The sequence below is a fragment of the Notamacropus eugenii genome, chromosome 6 (genome assembly GCF_028372415.1).
Source record: "Notamacropus eugenii isolate mMacEug1 chromosome 6, mMacEug1.pri_v2, whole genome shotgun sequence".
Classification (NCBI taxonomy): domain Eukaryota; kingdom Metazoa; phylum Chordata; class Mammalia; order Diprotodontia; family Macropodidae; genus Notamacropus; species Notamacropus eugenii.
The window spans coordinates 264,693,645-264,711,696 of NC_092877.1; positions in this window are offsets into that span (position 1 = coordinate 264,693,645).

Consider the following 18,052-nt stretch of genomic DNA (forward strand, 5'->3'; position numbering starts at 1 on the left):
TCATGAGATTAGTCTTGACTCCACCCCTATATCTCAACTTCCATTACATCCTGAACCACACTAGAGAATCTTTTTTGATATCCCCTCAGTGTGAATACACCTCCATCAATATGGATTGCAGCTCCTCAACAACATATTAAATGACTTTCAAAAATTCATCGTGCAGAACCCAATCAGTCGATGAACTTCTCTAAACTTAACAAAGCAGCCAGACTGACATCTTAGTCCTCCCTAAACACCATATTCACCCATCACACCCACCTCTAGAACTCAAACGACTCTCCATTGACTGTCAGATCAAGTTCAATATTCTGGGCCTAAAATTCAAAGTCATTATTCACTATATCATTCACTGTTCACCAAAACATTTTCTACTGCATTCTAGCCAGTCTACTTACGTTGCAGATACATTCACAGACACACTCACTCCTTATTTCATTTAAGCCATTCTCCTGTACTTCCCTCCCCAAATATTCTCCAACAACTAGTTATTTCTCTCACTCAGGTTCCATCAGTTCCATAAAGCCATACCTGACTACTTCAACCCTCAATGAGCTTTCTCTTTACCAAGCATTTGTAATTTATGCTGTGTAATTTAGACATTAAGTATAACATTCTCTAATTTTGTTATACATGTATATACATATATGTATACATACATATATCCATGTATATATGCCCGTGGATATATACATATACCTGTGTACATATATGTTCATACACACATGTGTGTTCCTCATTTTCAATAAGGCCATAAGTATCTCAAGTACAGAAACCATGACTCCTCACCCTTTTGTATCCTCTGAAACCATAGGCATGCATAAGACCTTAGGTCACAGTTTGCCAGCACACCAGGCCCAGGCACGTCTGCACACCTCTGCCCACCTCTGCCCATGACATTGTGTATACTGGCCAGAACACTAGAGATGCTTACTAAAAGCTTCTTAACTTAGTAGTCCCTATGATAAGGGCGCTTTTTGGATAAATCTTCATATGTACAGTCCGCATCTGTCTGATTCTGAGCAGAGGACTGAATGATGAGTGATTGATATAATGAATCTTATCTGGGTGATTTTGAACAAGCCCACAACTTGGTTTCTGCAATTGGAAAATTATGCAGTTCTTCTAAATGAACTCTCAGGTCTATTATAGGTCTAACATTCTATGAATCTCTGAGAAAATATGAACATGAGCACTCCTATAATAAATAGTCATCATAGGAAATGGGTCCATTCAGGCCTGGTGATTTTCTTCTGCCCTCCAAGCATTGCAGTACCTTAATGGCTGGAAAAGAAGGAGCAAAGGAACAAAGGAACCTGATAAACTGGGTAGATAAAAGGACTGGGAATTTTAATTCAATTTCTATGACTGCCTTCTTGATGGGCCAAGGCACGTCTCTCAGATTAGTTAACTGGTATCTTTCCTTTCTTCTAAAGGGAGCAGCTGAGAAAGCCTAATTAAATCCAAGCAGAGCTCAGAAATAACTTTAAGAGTAGTCATTTTGCTGACTACTTTTCAAAATTTTTCTGAAAGTACAAGTTTGTATAAGGGACAAACCCTTATTGTAGCTGCTATATGAGCCCCGTAAGGACATGGGAAGGTTACACCAGAGTCAAGGCCAGCCCTAGGCTATTGGTAAGGAAGCAGAGTTACATTTAGTACTCCATGCCTTTTAGAACAGCCCTTTTTGATACCTCCCAACCCTCCTGGTATTTTAGTGACTTCTGGCCCGGGGTTTCCTCTGGGGTTCTTTTTCTTTCCCCAAGTCAATGTCCCTGTGTAACCTGAGTTTGTAAATGCCAATGCCCACTCGCAATTAAAACCTACATGTCATTTTCACGTAAGAAGTAGCACCAAGGATGTCATCCAAGGAATGTATAATCAAAAAAAGGACTTAGGCAAGTCATCTACCAAGAGCAAGCCATAACAGATGAAAAGTCTAAGGGCTGCACTAGATCCACAGAATGTTAAAAGACCTGGAGAAAGTTCTCTGGGGCATTGGGTAACTCCTCTCTCTAGAGGATTTAAAGGGGGGAGGGGTCATAGACAAGAATCACACAGAAAAAGATCTAGATAGGATGTCATCTGTACCACTGAAGGTATACCCATTTTGATGAGCTCATAAGTAGTGAGCCAAAGTAGTGAGGTGCACTTCTATTTGAATTGTCTTAGGATTCCAAAAATTATCCAGCAAGATAAGGTAGGGGACACTAAAGTCTTCTCTTGAGCTGAACTTCCAAACATTTAAACTCTACTACAGAGAGCACAACTCTAATCAGCTGGTGATATAGCTCAAAGACCAAATGTACATTTCCCTACAAGACCACTTTGTAGAAAACTCATACAAGGCAGGCACTCACATGGAGATCAGAAGAAATAGTATGAGGATGCTCTCAAGGTTTTTATGAAGAACATTAGTATCGATTGTGAGACACAGGAGACTCTGACACAGGACCAACCAGTATGGGATTGCCTCCATGGGACTGTGTTCTATCAGCAAAGCAGAATTCATATGGTAGAGTGGATTGAGGGCTAGCTTTGGAACCAAAAACATCTGACTTGAGTTCTGCATCTGACATGTCTTTATGACATGTCACTTTACCTCTTGGTGCTCCAGGCAGCTCTAAGATGAGTTGTAGAAAAGAAGTCAGAGACCCGAGCAGGCTTCAGGGACGGGATCTCCAGCGGCCACACAAGTCCCTCCACCCACAGGTGACGGGGGTCGGTGAGAGAGTCTATTTGGCGGGTCGAGACGGGAGTGGCGTGCCCCCATGATTCGGGCCCCCCCGGGAGGTAGAAGCTGAGAGGCGGCTGCAGACCAGGGCTCCCCAAGCAGGCAGGAGCCAGAATCCATTGTGGAAGGTCTGTGCATAAACCCCCTGAGGGAACTGAGCCTGAGAGGCGGCCCTGCCCCGACCTGACCACCTGAACATAATCTCATACTGAATAGCAGCCCTGCCCCCGCCAAAAGCCCTAAGGCTGGAAGCAGCATTTGAATCTCAGTCCCCAAATGCTGGCTAGGAGGATCAGGAGGCGAGGTGGGTGTGAGGAGAATATTCAGAGGTCAAGTCACTGGCTGGGAAAATGCCCAGAAAAGGGAAAAGAAATAAGACTATTGAAGGCTACTTTCTTGGAGAACAGGCATTTCCTCCCTTCCTTTCTGATGAGGAAGAACAATGCTTACCATCAGGCAAAGACACAGAAATCAAGGCTTCTGTGTCCCAGCCCACCCAATGGGCTCAGGCCATGGAAGAGCTCAAAAAGAATTTTGAAAATCAAGTTAGAGAGGTGGAGGAAAAACTGGGAAGAGAAATGAGAGAGATGAAAGAAAAGCATGAAAAGCAGATCAGCTCCCTGCTAAAGGAGAACCAAAAAAATGTTGAAGAAATTAACACCTTGAAAACTAGCCTAACTCAATTGGCAAAAGAGGCTCAAAAAGCCAATGAGGAGAAGAATGCTTTCAAAAGCAGAATTAGCCAAATGGAAAAGGAGATTCAAAAGCTCACTGAAGAAAATAGTTCTTTCAAAACTAGAATGGCACAGATGGAGGCTAAGGACTTTGTGAGAAAGCATGATATCACAGAACAAAGAGAGAAGAATGGAAAAATGGAAGATAATGTGAAATATCTCATTGGAAAAACAACTGACCTGAAAAATAGATTCAGGAGAGACAATTTAAAAATTTTGGGACTACCTGAAAGCCATGATCAAAAGAAGAGCCTAGACATCATCTTCCATGAAATTATCAAGGAAAACTGCCCTGAGATTCTAGAACCAGGGGGCAAAATAAATATTCAAGGAATCCACAGAACACCGCCTGAAAGAGATCCAAAAAGAGAAACTCCTAGGAACATTGTGGCCAAATTCCAGAGTTCCCAGGTCAAGGAGAAAATATTGCAAGCAGCTAGAAAGAAACAATTCAAGTATTGTGGAAATACAATCAGGATAACACAAGATCTAGCAGCCTCTACATTAAGGGATCAAAGGGCATGGAATAGGATATTTCAGAAGTCAAAGGAACTAGGACTAAAACCAAGAATCACCTACCCAGCAAAACTGAGTATAATATTTCAGGGGAAAAAATGGTCTTTCAATGAAATAGAGGATTTTCAAGCATTCTTGATGAAAAGACCAGAGCTGAAAAGAAAATTTGACTTTCAAACACAAGAATGAAGAGAAGCATGAAAAGGTGAACAGCAAAGAGAAGTCATAAGGGACTTACTAAAGTTGAACTGTTTACATTCCTACATGGAAAGACAATATTTGTAACTCTTGAAACATTTCAGTATCTGGGTGCTGGGTGGGAGTACACACACACACATGCACACATGCACACATACATAGAGGCAGAGTGCACAGAGTGAATTGAAGAGGATGGGATCATATCTTTTTTTTTTTTATTTTTTAATGTTTAACAATCACTGCCATACAATTGAGATTTTATCCCCCCCCACCTACTCCCCCCTACCCCCCTCCCTCCCCACGACTGCATACAATTCTGTATAGATTCTACATATACTTTCCTATTGAGTATATTTTCACTATAGTCATGCTATGTAGTCAGACTAAAATAAATGAAAGAAATCGTATAACAAATCAGAACATGATACACAAACACATACACATACACAAACATGATCTGCTACATTTTGTGAGTGACTTCCATACTTCTTTCTCTGAGTGTGGAAGGCATTTTGCCTTGAGAACCACCTTTGGGATTTTTTTTTTTTTTATAAGAAGTTTTTGCGTTATTACAAAATTCCAAGTCTACCAGAAAAAACTCTCACACACTGTGGTCGTTGCTGTGCACAAAGTTCTCCTGGTTCTGCTCCTTTCACTCAGCATCAGGTCATATAAGTCCTTCCAGGCCTCTCTGAAGTCTTCTTGTTCATCATTTCTTATGGCACAATAGTACTCCATTACATTCATATACCATAATTTATTCAGCCATTCCCCAATTGATGGACATCCCGGGATCATATCTTAAAAAAAAAAATGAAATCAAGCAGTGAGAGAGAAATATATTGGGAGGAGAAAGGGAGAAATGGAATGGGGCAAATTATCTCTCATAAAAGAGGCAAGAAAAAGACTCATTAGTGGAAGGATAAAGAGGGGAGGTGAGAGAAAAACATGAAGTCTACTCTCATCACATTCCACTAAAGGAAAGAATAAAATGCACACTCATTTTGGTAGGTAAACCTATCTCACAATACAGGAAAGTGGGGGACAAGGGGACAAGCAGGGTGGGGGGGATGACAGAAGGGAGGGCATGGGGAGGAGAATGCAATTCGAGGTCAACACTCATGGGGAGGGATAGGATCAAAAGAGAATAGAAGTAATGGGGGACAGGATAGGATGGAGGGAAATATAGTTAGTCCTATACAACACAACTATTATGGAAGTCATTTGCAAAACTACACAGATTTGGCCTATTGAATTGCTTGCCTTCCAAAGGGAAGGGGTGGGGAGGGAGGGAGGTAAAGAAGTTGGAACTCAAAGTTTTAGGAACAACTGTTGAGTAATGTTCTTGCCACTAGGAAATAAGAAATACAGGTAAAGGGGTATAGAAAGCTATCTGGCCCTACAGGGCAAAAGAGAAGACGGAGACAAGGGCAGAGAGGGATGATAGAAGAGAGAGTAGATTGGTCACAGGGGCAATTAGAATGCTTGGTGTTTGGGGGGGGGAGGGGATAAAAGGGGAGAAAATTTGTAACCCAAAATTTTGTGAAAATGAATGTTAAAAGTTAAATAAAAATAAATAAATAAATAAAATTTAAAAAAAAAAAGAAGTCAATCTGGACTGGGGGAAGGAGTGCTCTATAGAAATGAAATCAGAGATCTGGTTTGCAAAAAAAAAGTCTCTGAAAGGAGCAACAGGCCAGGGTAACACCAACGTAGAGAACAACTTTATTTTCAAGGGGGTGAGTAATGGAAAATTATAAGCAGTATCATCTCACAAACTAGCCAAAAGCAGCTGAGGATAAAAATGAGTCGTAGGGAGCGTGGCATGAAATCCAGCTAATCCAGATCATCCTGAAAATATTTATAATTATCATTCATAATAGTATTAATAATAACAGCTCACATTTATATAGTGCCTCCTTACAACAACCATGTTTTACAAGTATTGTTGACCTCATATTTCATAAATGAGAAAACTTAGGCTCAGCAAAGATAGGTGACTCATCCCAGGTCATGCAGATAATAAAACCATAGAGATGAGACTGGAACTCAAGGCCAGAACTCTTTCCATGGCACCATGTTATATCTATACAAGATATAGGCTCTGACTCTTAGGAATTTACAATCTATTCGAGGACATAATATATAGACCCTTCAAAAAAATAGCAATACCACTAGCATAAAATGAGCCAAATTTGAGTCTTCTCCAATCCTAAAAACAACAACAAATTTTCTCAATCTTACAATCTTGCTTTCACTAATAAACTTCTGGGAAAAGCTATCTATTCCCAATTCTCCATTTGATCACTGTCCTTTGTCCCCCACTTCCTCTCACAATTTAGTTTCAATTGAAATCATTCTACTGAGAGCAGTTTCTCAAAGATCATTGGTGACCCATCCTTCTTGATCTTTCTGAACATTTTGACACTTTTAAACATTCTCCCTAATTCTTTCCTTCCTTGGTTCAGAGGTAACACCGTCTCTTGAGTCTCCTATCTCTTTAACTGCTGACTCTGGATTCCTTTTGACTTTCTTCCTGTGGATATTCTCCAAGCATTTTATTTCCTTCTTTACCCTCTCTTGACAATCTCATTTACTCCCATAGTTTACAATCTCTGTAGAGATGTATCTCAAAACTACCTTCAGTACTACTAGGCTTTCTTCTGAGTCCTAGATTAACATTTCCAACTGCCGTCAAGACAATTCTATCCACATGTTCCACAAAGGCTTCCAACTAAACTTGTCCTCTTTCTACCCAAAACTACTCCTTCTTCTGATCTCACTATTTCTGTCTATGACCCTAAAATCATAGTACATAATGTAGGGGTTATCTTTGATTCTTGAACAGTTCGTTACCAGGTCCCTTGATTCTCCTTCAAACATTTCCCACATCCATCATTTTCTTTCTACTCTCACTACCACCATTAAAGGCAAGGCCCTTATTACCACCCACCTGGATAAATGTAATAACCTCCTACCAAGTATCTTAACATGTGTCTCCAGTATATTCTTCATACCATTGCCAGCATAACCACATTTATATGTAGATCTCCTCATGTTATCACCAGTTCAGAAATCTTTGTTGTTCAGTTGTTTCAGTGGTGTCTGACTTTTTATAATCCCACTTGGGGTTTTCTTGGCAAAGATACTTGAGTGGTATGCCATTTTCTTCTCCAGGATACTGAGGCAAACAGAGTTAAGTGACTCGCCCAGGGACACCAGACTTTGAACTCAGGAAGATGAGTCTAACTCCAGGTCTGGCATTCTATCCACCTGCCTCCTAGGGCAGTTAAATGACACAATGGATAGAGAACCAGATATGAAGTCAAAAAGATTCATCTTCTTGATTTCAAATCTGATCTCAGACACTTACTAGCTATGTTATCCTAGACAAATCACTTACCCCTGTTTGCTTCAGTTTCTTCATCTGTAAAATGAGCTAGAGAAAGAAATGGCAAACCACTCCAGTGTCTTTGCCAAGAAAACCCCCATGGAGACCACAAGGAGTCAGACATGACAATACCAGAAGTAAATAATTTTAGTCGCTTCCTGTTCCTGAACATGTCACATACAAACCCTGTGCTTGCAATATCAAAAGGGTCCCATCTGATACCACCTTATTTTTTCCCCACTTAGTAGTATTTTGTTTTTTTCAATTATTTGTAAAAATAGCTTTCAACATTCATTTTTATAAGATTTTTGAGTTCCAAATTTTTCGCCCTCCCTCTTCCCTTTCCCCATGACAGCAAGCAATCTAATGTAGGCTATACATGTATGATCAGGTTAAACATATTTCCACATAAGTCATGTTGTGAAAGAAGAATCAGAACAAAAGGAGGAAACCATGAGAAAGAAAAAACAAAAAAGGAGAAAATAGTCTGCTTCAATCTGCACTCAGACTCACAGTTCATTCTCTGGATGTGGGTAGCATTTTCCATCATGAGTCTTTTGGAATTGTCTTAAAACATTGTATTCCTAAGTCTATCATAGCTGAACATTGTTACAATGTTGCTGTTACTGTATACAATGTTTTTCTGGTTCTGCTCACTTCACTCAGCATCAGCTCACATAAGTCTTTCCAGGTCTTTTCTGCAATATGCCTGCTCATCACTTCTTATAACACAATAGTATTCCATTACACTCATATAACACAACATATTCAGCCATTCCCCAATTTTCATTTGGGCATCCCCTCCATTTTCATTTCTTTGCCACCCCAGAAAGAGCTGTTATAAATATTTTTGTACATGTGGGTCCTTTTCCCTTTTTTACAATCTCTTTGGGATACAGACCTAGTAGTGGCATTGCTGGATCAAAGGGTATGCACAGTTTTATAGCCCTTTGGGTATAGTTCCTAATTGCTCTTTAGAATGGTTGGATCAGTTCACAATGCTACCAACAATGCATTAGTGTTCCAGTTTTCCCACATCTTCAAATTTATCATTTTCCTTTTCTGTCATGTTAGCCAATCTGATAGATGTGAAGTGATACCTCAGAGTTGTTTTAATTTGCATTTCTTTAATCAATAGTGATTTCAAGCATTTTTCCATGTGACTATAGATAGCTTTCATTTCTTCATCTGAAAACTGCCTGTTCATCTCCTTTCATCATTTATCAATTGGGGAATGACTTTGTAGTCTTATAAATTTGACTTGATTCTCTATATCCTTGAGAAATGAGGTCTTTATCAGAAACACTGACCTCAAAAACTGTTTCCCTGCTTTCTGCTTTCCTTCTAATCTTAGTTGCATTGGTTTTGTTTATGCAAAAATTTTTTAATTTAATCCAATTCCAGTGACTCACTTTACATTTCATAATGTTCTCTATCTCTTGTTTGGTCATAAATTCTTCCCTTCTCCATAGATCTCACAGGTAAATTATTCCTTGCTTTCCTAATTTGCTTATGTATCACCCTTTATGTCTAAATCATGTACTCATTTTGACCTTATCTTGGTATATGACGTGAGATGTTGGTCACCTTGCTTTTTCTAGTCTTATTTATTTATTACTTTCCACACACTTTATACTCCAACCAGTCAACTATCTCTCTTGAACATGTTATGCTCCCTCTTGCCTCCATAACTTTGCTAATGCTCTTCCCTATTTCTCATAGCCCTCTCCTTCCCCTGTGGAATTCCTGTTCCTCCTTTAAAGCCCAATTCAAATGCTTCTTCCTCCATTAAACTTCCCCATATCTTCCCCAATCTGTAATCAGCATTCTCCTTAGATTTAATAAAGCATTTTGTTTTGTAACTCTCTAATGCATTTGTCATGTGGAAGTTTTATAATTACCTTGTTAGATTTTTTTTTATCCTCCTACTAGATTGTAAACTTCATAAGGGCAGGTATTATATCATCTTATCTGAGCTCCATTATATCTTCTTAACATCTAACAAGGTACTTCATATATACTTGTTGCTTCATAAATGTTTGCTGAATAAATCAATGAAAGAATGAATTAGAATGAATAAACAATAAGTACTATAAAGGATTAGCAAGAAAAATATCCTTTTTAGCCTGAGTTGTCAGGAAAAGATTCCCGAGAATTTGGATAGGAGTAAAGACATTCTAGTCCAGGAGATTGCTGAAAAAAGAAAGGGGGGAAGAAATGAGCATTTATTAAGCATCTACTCTGTGCCAGGCACTATGTTATGTGTGTTGGTCCTTCGTTGCTGAAGAAGACCATGTTATCAGAGAAATAATGACATGACTTGCACTTAACTTTGTTTTGAGTGAGGAAGGGCTGTGCAGGTTACCAGCCTAACTTCTCCTCCAGTGTCATCTGAATCCAGTGACCATATATTCATCAGGATGACTGGAGATGACCCAGGATGAGGCAATTGGGGTTAAGTGACTTGCCCAAGGTCACACAGATAGTGAGTGTCAAGTGTCTGAGGTGAAATTTGAACTCAGGTCCTCCTGACTCCTGCACTGGTGCTTTATCCTCTGCAGCACCTAGCTGCCCTAGGCACTATGTTAAGTGTTTTACAAATATTATCTCATTGATCTTCACAGCAACCCCAGGAAGTAGATACTAATAATAGCCCCATTTTACAGTTGAGGAAACTGAGGAAGACAGAAGTTAAGTGACTTGACCAGAGTAACACAGCTAGTAAGTGTCTGAAATCAAATTTGAACTCAGGTCTTCCTGATTCTAAACCCAGAATCTTGTTCACAGAGCCACCTACTTATCTCTAGGCAGGCAGATGAAAAAGTATAATGTATGTTTGGGGCAAGGTTTATAGACCAGTTAACTAGAATAGAAGACCAATTTTTGGAAGTTGAGGAAGATAAGGATAGAAAAGTTATCTGGGACAAAATTGTAATGGGTTTTAAATTTCAGGCTAAAGAATTTCAAGAAAATCTTCCAGATTTTTATGGTGATACTGAAGATGGTTGAGCTAAAGCAGGACAACACAAAAGCAGCGCTTCAAGGAGACTAAGCTGGTAACTATCTGAAGTAGATTGGATAGGAGGATTCTCCATTTGAAGGAGTATAAAGAATAAAGAAAGAGGTCAGTTAGGATATTCTAGTCCACATATGAAATACCAGTGGTCTGAGCTTGGATGGTGACATTGGATGGTGAACAGAAAAGAAACAATATGGTGGATGTCAGAGATATGGTAAAGAAATAATCACTACGACTTGCTAAATGATTAGATGTGGGGAGCAAGGAAAAAATTAAAAATGACTCTAAAAGTTTAAGCCTGGATATAGCAAGAAGAGAGGTAACATGGGAAAAAAACCAAGTCAAGAGCTTATCTGAGAGGCCATTCTAGAGCCTGACTTGGGAAACTAGCATGAGAGGACCCTCTGCCTGAGGTAGGCCATGTCTCAGAGCTCAGCATTTTCTCACTGGGATACTGTGGAATATTACTAGCTGCTGTTCCAGAGGAAGTTAGCTTACTTGCTTTTCTAAATGAACCAAGCTGTTGTGTTGGCAACCAATACACATGACGGGCACTTAGCCAAGCATAAAGCAACAGGTTTAAAACCTGCAAGTATTATAGATCAACTGTCTCCCAAACTTTAGCTATCTGCCTCTAGAAATGGGAATTCACGAAGCCAAAATCTAGTACTTAGTTAAGAAGAAAAGTTCCAAATCAGAAGACGTCCTACTCTGGACATATTTCTTTGAAATACAGATGTGTGTGGCAGAGGGAATAGAGAGCTGGCCTTGGGGCCAGAAAGATTGGGTTTAAATTGTACCTATGACACATCCAGACTGTGTAATCCCAGACAAACCACTGAGTGCTTGAGGCAACTCAAAGACTAAGTTGCAGATCTGCATTGATAGATGCAATTTCTCATCCTTGAATCCCCTGTACCAATGAAATCACAGGCCTGGTCTCATCTCCATCCCTATTCCGATCACCCTAGATGTATTAACCCTTTTGTAAATTATAGTCACTTTCTTTGAGTAGTCAACCATCTTCCAGAGTCAGAATGATCTGGGCTCAAGCCTTAATTGTGACACATACTAGTGTTGTGAACCTAGACAGGGAGCTTAACTTCTCACACAGCTCTCAAAGACATGAGTTACAGAATAGTTGCCAGTCTGCATTGATAGTAAGAGTCTCCTCTCAGTGATGAAAATACAGTTCTGGACCAAATGTGAGCTTTTTACTAAAGCTAGGAAAGGGGATGATAGACTCATAGACTTACCACTAGAAGGGATCTTAGAAGTCAACTGGTACAATCTCCTTATTAGTTGAACTGGAAGCACACAATAAAACTAAAACAACTTCTGTTAGTATTTGGCCGTTTTAACACTAAGGAAAACTTTCCTTTGATATAACTTGGGCTATCTCTGCAAATAAAAGGGAACCTAAGAGGTTGAGTTTGTGAAACTGAACAGAGAGAACCAGCTGAGATAATTCAGGCCCTAAAGTTACCTTTTCCCCAAACACAGTTTTTTCATTCTGCTTTGGTTTGTTTTGCTTAGATTATCTGGACAATTGCACTGTGCCTCAATAGCAGAGTCTAACCTTCTATTTTTGTCTCATTTTAATAGGCCCTAGAAACAATAGAGACCATTGAAGCATTGTCTTTGAGAGGATTAAGCCGGTTGAAAAGACAGGTTTCCTGTACATCCTCCTTTTTCCATGATGCAAAAAAAGGGGGAATTCTATTCCTCTTCTCCCCTATTCATGAATAATAATCTCCTCCTTCCCAGAGGCAGGAGTGAGACATAATGGGCCTGTAGTGGGCAAATATTCATTTTGTTAAATAACAGCACGAAAGACCTAAATTAAGAAGCCCACCATCATCACCTCAGGGAATAGCCCTGAAAGTTGCCAGAAAGATTAGTCAGTGCTTTTGCCCAATGGGACTGTCCCTAAGCTTTTCCATAGCCCTCTGAGTCCTTCTAGACCTCTGGACTATCTCCAGGGCCTGTCTGTGCCATCTGTGCTGTATATATAGATGCTCCAAAGTTCTGGGCATCAGAATGTCCAGCCACCAAGCTGAGGAATCCCAGGCAGCTTTGAAAATTGTGCTTTCTCCTCTCCCTCTTTTTTGGCCTCCTCATACCTTATCTTTCACTTACAAAAGCACTGTTCCTTTTTAAAGTTCTATACAATGACAATTAGATCAGGGGTTCTTAATCTTTTTCTGTCATACCACTCCGGTAGTCTGGCAAAGCCTTTGGACCTTTTCTCAGAATAATGTTTTTGAATGAATAAAATAAAGTAGATAAGATTACAAAGGAAACCAATTATATTGAAATAAAAATATAATTTTTTTCCCCAACCATGTTCAAAGACCTTCTGAAATCTATCCACAGATTCTTTAGAGGTCCATTGACCCCTGCTTAAGAACCCCAGACTAGATGCTTCTCAGAACGCCATCAACATTCCCTGATTCATGCAAAGAGACAGTGTAGCACAAAGGGAATAAATGACTTCACACTACCTCATGGCAACTCAAGGTAGAACAGAAAAAAAAATGTGTGTGCATGTGTGTGTGTGTGTGTGTGTGTGTGTCTTTTGAATCTCAGACTTGTACTTTATAAAAAAAGACCATGCCATTTCTCTATTTTAAAAATAATTCATATCTATAGAAGCATATATTCATAACCATCTTGTGGGTAAAATAGTACAACTTAAATTATTCCCATTGTATCAATGAGTAAACTGAGGCTCAGAGAATTAAGTGAACTGCCCATGGTCACAAGGCTAGTTAAGTACTAGCATCAGAATCTTAATGTTAGTCTCTTGCTTCTAGGTTCAAGTCTTTTTCCTCTAACTATACTGTCCCACTCCCTTAGAGACGAAGGATAAAATGACACTTATCTCACTAAGAAGGATCTGGGATTTCATGTTTATAAATCATGTTAAGATCCATAGATGCTAGCTAGCTAGGTAGGTGGAGAGATGCAAAAGGAGGTGGCATCCAGCACTCCACCCCAAAGTCTGTCTCTTTGTCACCTGCTGGCTATAGTGTATCCTGCAGGTAGACCTCTGGAAATTGTTTTATGAAATGGTGTCCTGATTGCATAAATATGTATAAATCTCTAAGAAATAATTGGTCTGGAAAGGAACCGGTGTATCTGTGGGTAATCCGAGTTTATTAAAAAAAGAAAAAGAAAGAGGAAAAAAAATCCTGTCAGAGGAAGGTAACAGGGGGAAAAAATGAAAGAGGGCTCTCTTAAATAAATATCAAGCCAATTAAAGGAACAGATCCATGAAAATAAATGATTTACAGAAAGAGGTCGTACCCATGGCTTCTCATACAAAATGCAATAAATGCTACACCTTGGATAACTAAATAAAAATGATTCAATGCAGACATTGTGACGAATGGACATCTTGCTAATGCAAACTCCACCAAACAAAGACATTCAAGATCTCTCTGTACATGTATATATATATTTTTAAAAAGCGTAAACCTTTCTTATCAGAGGCGAGGTGAGTGAATATTATGGCGTTTATAGCATGTTTGCCTTAGCATTTGTCATGGAGAGATCCTGTGCAAAGGTAAGGCTTGGTATGCAGTGTAATTATTTTCCCACCTACTTTTGTCACAAGGTCTCCTTAGAGGGCATTTTCTTTCTTTGCCTCTTCAAATGCCTCCAAAATGATATCTTAAGGTCAAGAAACTCCAACAATGTGCAAATATCTTTCAGGAGTAGTCAATTTTTCCCCAGTTCCATTAGGGGGAAGTTTTATTGTAGTCTGCCTAAGAAGTTAATGGAGGCTCATGTTTCTATTTACCTTGGGACTGGATTCATAAACCGAACTAAAGACCAAACAAAAGGCTGGGCAGCCTGGTACAGCTCTGAGTCAGGCAGCCATTGTTTCTCTTCTAGGGCCCAACTGGTGTTTAAATGAAATGCAGTAGCACTTCATACATAACACATGTGTACTAAGCATATGACCCATATATGCCATGTTTCATATTGACATGGTATGTTTTGAGAGCACACAAGTCTCTGTCCGTTTGTGTATAGGATATGCTGATAGGGCAAAATTTCATGAAAAGCTGTTTGGATTTCTTTGTGACGCTAAATACTGGTCTTTGGAATCGGGCACAAATCACACCTCTGACATCAGTCATTGTGGGTGACTTCTAGCTATAAAAATCAATATCATACCTTAGGAAGAGCAATGGGGGCCTGGCTTGATATCATGACTCTATGATCTATATCTCTGGACCTCTTTTGTAACATGAGGGAGCTGGACATGGTGACCCCTAAAACCCCTTGTAGATCTAAGTCTATGATTCTACGATCTAGAGTCCTTCAACCTGTGTGACCTCAAGCAAGCCACTCCATGTTCTTGCCTCTATTTCTTCACCTGTAAAATAAGAAGCTTGGACTAGATGGCCTCTGAATTCCCTCCCAGCTTTAGATCTAATCCCATGACAGTCACAGTTATGTTACTTCCTGCTCTGGACACAGTAATCAAATTGATACAACCACTACTTCCAGAAAAGGAATGACATTGAGCTACCCAGTGGATCGATTCACCATCCCTCTGACTTTCCAGACCAAAACCAGTTCCTTTGCTACCCCTCCCCTACATGTATTGACTCTCCCTATTAGAATGTAATCCTTGAATGTAGAAACTCAGGCATCAGTGATCACCTAGTCCAACCTATACCTGAAACAAATCTCCATTATGACATCCCTGATACAGTCCTCCATAGGGAACCCACCACCTCTCAAGGTAGCCCATTTCTCTTGAAGGCAGCTTGAATGTTCAGAAAGGTGTTTTTCTGACAGTAAGCCTGTTTATCTCTTTGGATTTTCTACCCCTGCTCTTAGTACTTCCCTCTGGGGTCAAACAGAACAAGTCTATTCTTTCCTCCATAAGACAACCCTTCAAATCCCTAAAAACAGCTATCTTACATTCTCTCTCTCTCTCTCTCTCTCTGTCTCTCTCTGTCTCTGTCTCTCTTTGTCTGTGTGTGTGTGTGTGTGTGTCTCTCTCTCTCTGTCTCTCTGTGTGTGTGTCTCTCTCTCTCACCTCTTTCCTTCTCTTCTTCTCTTCTCTAGTGCTCTCCTCTCCTTTTCTCTATGCCCTTGCCAAGGAAAAATCCTTTACCTGCACAAGGGTTCTCATTCCACCCTATTCAATCTCCAGCAAAATGCCTTCTCTATCAGCCATAGTTCTATTAATGTTTAATTGCTCCCCCTTTACTGGCTGCTTCCCTCCTGCTTACAAACCTTCCTGTATCTCTTGCATTCTCAGAGAATTCTCATTTGGTCCTTCCAGTCCATCCCTACTAGCTCTTGCCCTAGCTCTCATCCCACTAGCTCTCAACTCCCTTTTGTAGCTAAACTCTTTAAAGAGGTCATCTACAATAGATGCTCCCACTTCCTTTCCAGTCATTCTCTTCCTAACTCGTTGTAGTATGGCTTCCAACATCATCATTCAACTGAAATGCTCTCTCCAAAGTCAGCAATGATCTCTTAATTGCCTAATTTTATGGTCTTTTCTCAGTCCTCATCTTTCTTGACTTCTCTGCAACCTTGGACATTGCAACCCCGTCTGACTTTTCCTGTCTTTGTACATCCTCCCTGTATTCTGTGTTGCAGTGACACTGGCTTCCTTGCACATGACATTCCATCCCCTGGTTCTGTTTTTTCGGAGGCTGTCACCCCTCCTTAAAACTCTCAACCCCTCTTAATCTCTGCTTCCTAGTTTTCCTGGTTTCCTTCAAGTTTCAGCTAAAGTCCTACCTTCTGCAAGAAATACTTCCCAGTTCTTCTTAATCTTAGGGCCTTCCTTCTGAGACTACCCCCATTTTTTCCAGTATATATCTTGTTTGTATCTAGTTGCTTATAAACTATCTCTCCTGTTAGACTGTGAGCTCCTTGAAAGCAGAGACTGGTAAGAGGTGGGGGAGGGGAGGGGTTGGGGAAGAGGGGTGACTTTCTTTGTATCCCCAACACTCAGTACTGTGCCTAGAACATAGTAGGTGTTCCATAGATGCTAGTTGACTGATGGATTGACTGACTGCTCTCCTGTGGCAAACTTATTCCATCCATGTCTCCATTCATTAACTTTTAATTAAGTTTTTATATTAAAAGAATCCAGTAGACTCACTGAATCGAAAAAATGTTTCACTGATATTAGGAACTCCCAGTGAAGTGATTTCCTGGGTCAATATAGATCGCCAACTCTTATTCAGCTTTGTTGTAGATGGTTGGGCCTCTAACTATAGGTGTTCTTCAGAGTTCTATCCTCTGTCCTCTTTTCTTTTCCCTCTATTCTGCTTCACTTGGTGATCTCATCAGCTCCCATGGACTAAATTACCACCTCTATGCTGAAGATTCTCATATCTACCTGTCCTGCCTCAGTCTCACAGCTGACTTCCAATCTCACATCTCCAGCCACCCTTTAGACACCATAAATTAGATGTCCAGTAGACATCTTAAACTGAACACATCCAAAACTGAAGTCATTATCTTTCCTCCTAAATTTAACTTGAAAGGGCCAGGGTCTCATATTGCATCCTGGGCCATCTCCAGTCATCCTGATGAATGTCAGGCCACTGGACCCAGATGGCTCAGGAGATGAAAGTGAGGTTGGTGACCTTACACAGCCCTCCTTCACTCAAATCAAAGTCAACTGCAAGTCATGTCATCATCTTGATGTCATGGTCCTCTTTAAGAATGAAGGACAAACACAACAACAACAACAACCCCTTTCCTACTTTCCATATTACTATAGAGGGCAACACCATCCTCCCAGTTCCTCAACTTCACAACCTAGGAATCATCCTGGATTCCTCACGATCTCTCACTGCTGTGAGAGATAAGGTGTTGCCAAGGCCCGTCATGTTCACCTTTGTGACATCTTTCAAATCTACTCCTTCCTCTCCTCTGACACCACCAACCACTCTAGTACATGATCTCACCACTTCCCTCCTGGACTGCTGTTGGTGGGTCCTCCTGCCTCAAATCATCCCTCACTCCAATTCATCCTCCATTGAGCCACTAAAATGATATTCTTGAAACACAGGCTCAATCATGCTACACCCTCCTACTCAATAAGCTCTAATGGCTCCCCGTTGCCTCCAGGATCAAATACATTTGTCATTTAAAGCTTTGCACAGCCTAGCCCCTCATACTTTTCCAGGACATTATTCCCCAACATGTACTTTTCAATTCAGTGACACTTGCCTCCTCCCTCCGTCTGTCCACTCAAGGCACTTTCTCTGGCGATATCCCATGCCAGGGACACTCTTTCTCCTCTGCTCAGACTACTGACCTTTCTGGTTTCCTTAAGTCCCAATTAGAATCCCACCTAACTCCTCTTAATTCTAGTGCTTTCTCTCTGTTAGTTGCTGTTTAGTCTTGTTTGACTCTTTGTGACCTATATAGACCATATTGTCCATGGAATTTTCTTGGCAAAGGTACTA